The 9,638-nt window shown below is 39.7% G+C and overlaps 1 pseudogene; it reads right to left on the reverse strand.

The window, feature by feature from the left end:
* Positions 1-8,289: 8,289 nt before the first annotated feature.
* Positions 8,290-8,905, reverse strand: LOC118633568 (annotated as a pseudogene).
* Positions 8,906-9,638: the final 733 nt, after the last annotated feature.

Genomic DNA, 9,638 nt, shown 5'->3' on the forward strand with positions numbered 1-9,638 from the left:
ATGCTAACCCTGAAAGCAAAACCAAAGCAATCATACATTTGATCAAGATTATAAATCCAGCTCTCAGGTTGTGGGACAGGCAGGTACAGCTCAGAGGACCATGTTAAACACCATGTGGCTGAACACCATGCCAACACAATCTAAACAATCAACAGGACCACAGGATTGAACACATATATTCCAAGAAAAGAACGAGAAAGAGAGAAGGGGGGGGGGGAGGTAAAGAAAATAGTCTTAAAAAGATCAAACATTTGTACTCTGTGGACAGTAAATCCTTGTTTACACAGTACGTAAGCATAAAATAAAAGATTTTCAAATTTATACAACTGAAAATTTGAACTATACACATTTGATGATAATAGAAAACTATTGTTAAATTTTGATGTTATGATGATGTGACTAGTTAAAAATAGGAGCTCTCATATTTTAGATACATATAACAATTTTTACAGATGAAATGATATAGTGTTTGATATTTGAGTAAAAAAGAGAAAATAGGAAGGAATTAGAATCAAACAAGTTTGGCCATAAATTGATAATAGCTGTTTTTTTGTATGGAAGGGTTCATTTTACCATTCTGTCTAGTATTATATATGCTTGAAGTGGTCTATAGTTAAAAGTTAATATAGAACTGCCCTGCCAGTGTGGCTCAGTGGATTGAGCGTTGTCCCATGGACTGAGAGGCCCTGGTTTGATTCCTGGTCAGGGCACATGCCTGGGTTTCAGACTCTATCCCCAGTAGGGGGTATGCAGGAGACAGCCGGTTGATGTTTCTCTCTCTCCTTTACTCTCAATTAAAAAAAAACAACACAATAAAAACATATTTAAAAATCAATAAAAACAGATTTTTAGAAAGTTAATACAGAATAACAGTGAGTATAGATCTGATCTTGAGGACAGCAGGGATGCTGTCATACAAGAACAACCTGCTTCCTCTTTCTCCCTGGCACGTCCCTGGGGATATTTTTATTCCTTTTTCTGCAAGAAAATTCTTGTTTTTTAATATGCCATATTTGCTCAGAGCTGCTTAACCTCTTCCCATGAGGCATCAGTCTTAGCATCTCATTCATTGCCTGTTTTTATTTGTCTGTCATTCATAAAGCTTGTCAGCTTTTCATTGTGTTTAATATACCTTGTTCCTGAGACCATCTGGAGTTCTGTTCTAATAACATTTCTTTTAACACTTACTAGCCCTGAAGTGGTTGTGAGCATGCTCCTCGGCTAAAGTAGACACGTATTTCATGGCCAAGTTCTGTCAAATTTATTTATTTGAATATTGTGAGATCAATTTGTGATGGACTTTTGGTTAGATCATTGTATTTTAATTGGCACTAGACATGCACTGGGTTTTAAATATACCCTTGACATTCCTAATTGTAAGACCGCTTATTGCCCTGTTCTGGGAAACACCTGCTTTAGAGCATTCATCGCATCCAAACTTCAGATGTGTCTGCCAGGTGTTTCTAATAGACAGCGCCAGTCACTGGGCTGGAAATGACAGTCACTTTCAGCTCTGTGAAATCATGGATCCTCCAAGAATTTAAAAGAAAAAATGACTTATTCAGCAATAACCTGAAATCATGAATATGATTTCATATCATATTTTGAATATTAGCTCAGTTCTATAAGGCCAAGTAGACTGGTAAGCTGGAAAATGATTAACTTCTAAAAAATAGAGAACAATGTCATGATTTATTAAGTTTTTAAACAAAGCTCGTGGTATGCTTTTCTGTAGGTTTTAGAAGTGAATTGATTATTTAACAGCAAATATTTTATTCCATTTTGCTGCATTAAAACTATCTTTTTTGCCATGATGACTCAACTTCAGGATCCAAAAACACTGGAAAATTAGATTTCCAGTTACATCGAATTGTGAACTTAATCATTGTCTTCTAATTTACATTTCCTTGCAACTGATCCTTTGAATAATTTTACCACATGTTCTTCCTTTCTAATGACCTTGGCAATTTTGGCCATAGCCAAGGTCATCAGAATGTTTACGTGAAGTTACTAAGTCTGAGAGGGCAACCTTATCATGTATCCCTGGAATATACAGGATACCCCGCAGAGGTGCACCGTGATGGCACTGATATAGAAGTAAGTAGCTCCCACACTACCTTGAATGTTTGTGTCCCCCCCAAAAGTCATATGTTGAATTCCTGCCCCCCAATATGATGGTGTTTGGAGGTGGGACTTAAGTAGATGACTGGGTCATGATGGTAGAGCCCTTGTGAATGGGATTAGTGTTGTTTGAAGGTGCTGAAGAGACCAAAGTTTTCCCATTTCTCCATCCGAGTTCACAGTGAGAATATGTCAGTCTGTGACCCAGAGGTCTGGCTCTCATCAGACACCACATGTGCTGACACCTTGATCTTGGACTTCAGAACTGTGAAAAATTAATCTCTGTTGTTTGTAAACCACCTAGGATATGGTATCGTTAGAGCAGCCTGGATGAACTAAGACATCTCCCCCAAAAGTTTTTGCCCGAAGCTGCACAAAGTCTCTGGGAAGCCTGAAGCACACCACCTTCTCCAAAAGTGAGTCAGTTTTGATCTTTACAGCACATTTTCTCTCTGATTGGAAACATGGGTTTTAGAAACAAACGTAATTAAAGGTAAAATGTTTTTGTAAGCAAATAAGAGACTGTGATATTTAAACTGTAGTGATTCCTATTTAAAAGTAATGGTTGATTGGTTTCTAAGGCTGTGGGGGAGGAAAGTAGACATTTAAATGGCAGGCTTGAGGGAAGAGGTCGGATTTTGCCACAGGCAAATGGAACGTGAAGTTTAAAAGCTTCTGTGCTACACAGAGTTTCAAAGCTGTTATTTTTAAGAGGGCTCTGATGTTGGCAATCAAAATTCTCCCATCCTTAAATAAAAACAATGAATTTAATGTAATGCTCTTAAAAAGAAATATACTCTGGTGGGTGTCTTGGCTACTTTAGAGCCGGATAATCTGATCATAAAACCCAGGACGAGAAAAGGAGAATACATTTGAGAAATGTTTTTGAAAGGGGGGGGCTTGGCTGTCCTCACACACATTTCCTTCAGCTTAGTCACAGAAAACTACAGCTAATTCACATATTTCCAAAAATAATTCCTTTGTTGGCCCATGAATTCTCCCATTTCCCACACATGTTTATGTACTTATCTTAAGTTGAGGGAATTTCAACTTCATGGTTTTCTGTAGTTGGCTAAACCCGGTAAAACAAAAATACCTTCCAAACATAATCCCTAATATGATCAATCTGACAGATCTGCCACATAAACCTCCGAAAAGTGGGAAAGATACACATTTTTCAGTGCTTCCGTTATCATAATAATAACCAGAACTTCTTGCTGATCAAGTTCAAGAGAACATTTCTAACTACATACTATTCTACCAAATGGTGCCCGTGTATTAGTGAAGACAAAAACACTCAGCAACCCTGAGCACAGGAGTCATGCTCTCAAACAGCTTTCATCCACCTTTTCTGTAAAGTTTGCTCCAAGAGAATTACCATATATAAGGATCTGAATCGCTGAGATAGAGGAGAAAATGCTAATGATGGTCCCTTCTTGGCATGAAAAAGAAAGGTCTTTTGCAATTGGGTTCTGATTTTTTCTGTTCAGGTTTCTGAAACTACCGGAGAATCGATTTTAGCCTAACAAGCCAGAGGACTTTCCACAGCACTATCCAAAGATGGAACTGGTTCCTCTCGTAGGTGGTGGGCTCACTCAGAGTGGACAACCACTTGGCTGTACGGTTTCAGATGCGATGTGCAGGCAAATGGAAATCTACATGGTATTTAATGTGTAGTCAGACTTCCAAAGGTGAAATCACATATGCTCTGCTCAATAGCTCTATGCACTTAGGCACATTACTTCTGTGTATTTATCACTGTCGTACTTCACAACATGATGTGACGATCAAATCAAATGCCAGACAGCAATGTGGTAATCAGATTAACTTATCATCATCTTTGAGTTACTTTTTTTTTATTCCTTTATTGATTTTAGAGAGGAAGTGAGAGGGAGAGAGAGATAGAAACATCGATGAGAGAGAACATCAATTGGCTGCCTCCTGCATGCTCCCACTGGGGATATGGCCCACAACCTGAGCATGTGCCCTGACGGGAATCGAATAGGTGAACTCTTGGTGCATGGGCTGATGCTCAACCACAAGCCACACCAGCCGGACTGTCATTGAGTTACTTTTGAGATTGAAGAGAAAATTATCAATATTATGTCAAGACAACAGGTGTTTTATCCTGGGCATACTACATGAAAAACGTTTTTTAACTTGCCTGGTACAAACTAGTGAGGAAGAGATGTTAGCTCTTATAATTGTTGTAATATTGCTATTATTTTTTAGTTCTTGTCTTGAAAGAGGTGACCCTTAACGTTTCTTCCCAACCTTGAGACTCTTAAGGCTTGCCAAGAAATAGCTGTGACTTGCCAGCCCTGGTGAGTCCATTACTAGATGATCTGAGGGGGCTGAGAGAGGGAGAGGTGCGTGGTAAGTGTGAAGAAATATGATTATTTCCGGGATCAGTGCACTTTGTCTTCAGCATACCAACTAAGCATAAAATGGAGAATACCTCTGTCAAATATGTGGAGAAGACCACTTTATCACTTTGGCAACTTACTTTCTTCCTATCAACTTTGTGTCATAAAAGATAAGTAAATTGTGTTGATATTCTCTGTTATGACATGCACTGACATGATTGATCTGCAGCAACCTCCACGTTGCATAAGAGAAAGGAAAATAATGACACTTTGCAACCAACAGAGAGTGTCAGGCACAGAGGATCTCTGGGTCAGTGCAGAGGCTCAGAAACATTGGTGTTCTCATTTCTCCTCAAGCTAAGAAGAAAAATAATGGCAATATTTTTACAAGACTGGGTGTAGTACAGAGAATATGCTGATACCGGTGTCCTGTACTGTTGTTAAAGGACAACTTTTCAAAATGGTAGTATGATGACTCTCAGATAAGTATACATTGAACATGTGTGTATCTTTTTTAAAAATTAAACGCAGCTGACAACCATGTGTTCTTCAGCATGACAGAAATCGAAGATAAATGTATTTATACACATATCAGTGGCTTGAAGAACCAAAGATGACTCTAAGTGCATTTGTGAGGATGACAATGGGCAACAGTGGATGAGAAGAAGAAAAACACTGAAGATTTTATTTAATTCATTAATGAAATAAGGAGACCTGCAGATGTCAAAGCAGTTCAAAGGAGAATCCAAAGGCAAGTGTCAATCGAGACTATTGAAATGAATTCAGTGGATGAGGAAAGTCAGGTGAACACCTGACAAACAGAATTTACCTGTCTATGGACATGAATTATTTTTTATCACTATCACTTATCTAAAACTAAAAATGCTGATTGTAAATTAGCTCCCGTAGAGTCCGAGTCAGATAACTCAAAGGTGAGCTCTAGTCTAGGAGATGGAACCCTAGCTGAGGGCGAGCCACCTGTTTTTATAAATCAAGTTTTATTGGAATACAACCACACCCATTTGTTTATGCATTGCTTATTATGTTAAATGGCAGAATGAATAGATGTAACCTTGTGCAAACGTATGTACTATTGGGCCCTTTAAGAAGAAGTGGGTTGGACCTTGCTATAGAAAATGCATAGGTTTCTATTGAAGCACAAATTGTCCCAATATTGTGCAGTGGTAAATAAATAATTTGTAAGGTAGATAAATCTGGATTCAAATCTTAATTCCATTACTTAATAAATGTATCATTTTAGTCAAGTTGCATATGATTCTAGATATTCAGCTATTTAATAAATATAAAATGTTATTATTTATTAAATAAGTCTGATGATACCTCTCTCTTGTGTGGCTATCATTAGGGTGAGCTAAAATAGTAGGTATGAAGAGTCCAGTAGAATTTTTAGATAAAAAGTATTAATGGATTAAAAAGTGTTAATTTTTATATTGTCATCTTCTATGAGAATTCATCCTAGGGCCAAGAATACCTGCAAGTTAATAGCCTTAAATTACTGAGCTTCTCAGTAAAAGTAAGTGGCCCTTCCTGCTGCCTGCAGTGGAATGTGGCCACCGTGCTTGTCTTCTGGACAACATGAGCAGCCTGGTATGTCACCCAGCATAATGAACGGGAGATTCAGAGATTAGAAACCCAGCCTGGTGAACCTGGAAAACTCTCAAATCTCTCTGGTTCTCAGTTACCTTATCTCCAAAGTGAAATGTTGAGCTAGAGGCAGAGAACTGCTGGGGTCTTTCAAAAATCTGAAATTCTGTGAAGTGATGTCATAATAGCCTCTTTCTCCTATCATTTTATAGCTGAAAGAGTAAACTTTGGGGTAAAGAAAAAAGATTACAGGAAACTGTCACCATATAGAGGCCAATTATTGTTATTTTATTATTTTTGGCATATTGCTACTGCTTGCTTCTTATATTTTATGACAAATACTCCTTTTCGGCAGAATATGATGCCTGATATATTCTGTTATCCATCCATTCTGCCTCTTATAGAATTAATAGAGTTCTATATACAGTAGCACTTAATTAATACCAATGAAGATGGAATAATTCTTTAATGATTACCACCATTAACTGTTCCTTATAACATCCCTGGGAAGCACTGTCAGTATAATTGCCTTGGTTTTACAGGTGAAAAATCTGAAGCCCAGAGAGGGTGGAGCCACATGGCTCATGTCACACAGTTAGTAATTAACAGGGCTAGGAATAGAATTCAGCATCCCCAAGTCCTGGAATTTTCCTCACATGAAATTATTACCACAGCCAGCCTTGGGGAACGATATTCTCTTGAAAAGACCAAAGGCTTTATATTGTCAGTCAAAAGCACTAAGTAGAGTGGGCTCCTGGGAAGGCCTTTATTTCTCACACATTAATATATTATCTAAGTTCTTATGATGATCTCCATATAAAAAATGTCCTTGTGATTCTAGGCAACTTGTTACCATGGCTTTCTAATTACTGGGTGAAATGTCTAAGCTTAATGGCCTACCCTAGCAATGAGATTGGTGAGTTGAAAGTACTGATAAGAAAGTAGGTGGCCCAGGAAGCATGATTTATTTTATTCACTTATCCAACAAATGGTTATTGATTGCCTACTACCTGCCAGGCAGTGTTCTAGGTATTAGGAATATAGCCAAGAACCAAAATTGTTTTCCTGATGGACTTTATAGGTGGCGGGATACGGAAAATAAGTAAATACAGGCAAAGTTTAAGAAGTTTGCTATTTTTATATACCATTGCTACAAAAGGCCTTTCTAAGGAGGTGACCTTTGAGAAGCCTAAATAATGTTAGAGGTGATGCTGGAAGTAAAGTAGTTGCTGGATTCAGTGTGCTCCTAGTCCTCAACATATGACATCATTGGTGTGTTCATGGTATAGCAAGTAGGCCATGGAGTATGGTGAGTGAAGAAGAGGGTGTCAGAAAATCAAGTTGGAGAGAAAGCTGAGCAGGCTCATAGGCCATGGTAGTGACTCTGAATTTTATTCCAGGTGAGAGAGAAAGCCTTGGAGGGTTTGAGGCAGAGAAGTAACATGCTCTAATTTATATATATATATTTCTTTATTGACTTTTAGAGAGAGAGAGGAAAGGAGAGGGAGAGAGAGATAGAAACATCAATGAGAGAGAACATCGATTTACCGCTTCCAGCATGCCCCCCACTGGGGATTTGGCTCACAACCTGGTCCTGTGCCCTGACTGGGAACTGAGCCAGCAACATCTTGGTGCAGGGGTTGATGCTCCACCACTGAGCCACACCAGCTGGGCTCTAATTTATATTTTACATTGCCACTCAAACGGTGCTATGAAGAATGGACCACGGTGGGTATAGAGTGAGAGAAGAGAGGTCAGAGGACATTGTAGTAGTTGAGGTGAGACAGTATGGAGTGGTTATTGTGGAAGTGATGGACAAAGTTTGGAGATGGGAGATATTTTGAAGATAAAACCAATGGACTGGATGTTGAGTGTGAAAGAAAATGAAGGGTCACAGAATTGCAAGTTATTTGGCCTGAGCACCTACGTAACGGGTGAAATAATGTATTGAGCTTTGAGAAAACAGATAGGAAACTTGTTTTGGACAAGCTATATTTAAGATGTTTATTTTAAATCTGAATGAAGTTATTTCATAGGCAGTATGATTTGTGAGTTTGTAATTCAGAGGGGAAGTTGAGACTAAACACATTTTTGTTTTGTTTTTTTCTGGGGTACCAAATTACTCTGTTTGAAGGAATGGTACAAATGAAAAGATGTAAGTGGATGATTTGGTACAAGTTATAGAGGTAACTCCAACCTGCACGTACTGCTTTGGTGACAAGGGAAGTCACCCCTGTGGCTATGGGAAGCCAGCCTAAGGCTTAGCTCTCGTCACTGTCTCCCAGGGTGTGCTTGTCAAAGAGATACTCTGCCATGCCAGTTTCAGGGGCCCCCAATCTGTGCCAGTTGGTTAGATGGTCACCCAGTTCTTTGATGGATTTCACCTGCTCATTCAGGTAGTGAGTTTCAAGGAAGTCACACAAGTGAGGGTCGTTTTTGTCAGTGGCCAGTTTGTGCAAATCTGGTAGTGACTGATTCAGACTTTTTCCCAAGTGTAATGCACACTCCATCGCATTCAGCCCCTTCTCCCAGTCATCACGGTCTGGTTTCTTGACATCCTGGAGGGAGATTCGGCCGCCTCATTGGTTCTGCAGCTTCGTCAGTTTCTCAGCATGGTCCCTCTCTTCATTAGATTGGTGAAGAAAATATTTGGCAAAATTCTTCAAAGCCACATCATCAGGGTCAAAGTAGTAAGACATGGACAGGTAGATGTAGGAAGCCTAGAGCTCCAGGTTGATCTGGTGGTTGATGGTGGCCTCTGAGTCCTGATGGTAGTTCTGGCGCACCTGCGAGGTGGACGCGGTGGACGTCATGGTGGGCGGCTAAGGACAGGCGGCTGCTGGCGCTGGAGTGGGGGCCTTGGGGATGTCCGAGGCTGTGAGAAGGTGGCTGAAGGCTGCATCAGGTGGCTGGGGGGATGGGTCAAGCGCCGAGTTCCATCCAAGCACTGTTGAAGCAGGAAACCACGCGACTCTCCGCGAAGACTGTGTAAGACTAAACACATTTTGAAGTAATTAGTATGACGATGGAATTTAATGCCACAAAACTGGTTAAGACTACAGCTAGGAAGAAAGTAAAGACTGAGCCTGAGACACTGTACTCTTGGTAGGTGGTAGGTGGTAGAGGAGGGTCCATATAGGAAACAGAAGAAGAAAAAGCCAGGTTGAGTGTGGGATCCCAAGGGATGGGTGAAGAGTATTTCAAAGGAGGGCAAGATTGCCCATGTCAGATGCTGCTGAGAAGCTGAATTAGAAGACGACTACAACTCACTGTTGAGTTTGGTAATGTGGACATTGATAACGAGGTCCTTGATGACTTAAAAAAATGGTTTTAGTGGAGATGTAGGAATGAAAACATGCTCAGAAAGCATTCAAGAAAAAATTGGAGGAGAGATATTGGGAAAAGACTTTTTTGTTAATTAATTAATTATTCTTGTTACAGATGTTTTTCCTTCTTCCTCCACTGATTTCCCCCTCCTCCTCCCTCCCCGCCCTGTCCCCAGCTTTGTTGCCCATGTCCACTGTTCATGCATACATGCATATAAGT

This window comes from Molossus molossus, unplaced genomic scaffold (genome assembly GCF_014108415.1).
Source record: "Molossus molossus isolate mMolMol1 unplaced genomic scaffold, mMolMol1.p scaffold_m16_p_18, whole genome shotgun sequence".
Lineage (NCBI taxonomy): Eukaryota > Metazoa > Chordata > Mammalia > Chiroptera > Molossidae > Molossus > Molossus molossus.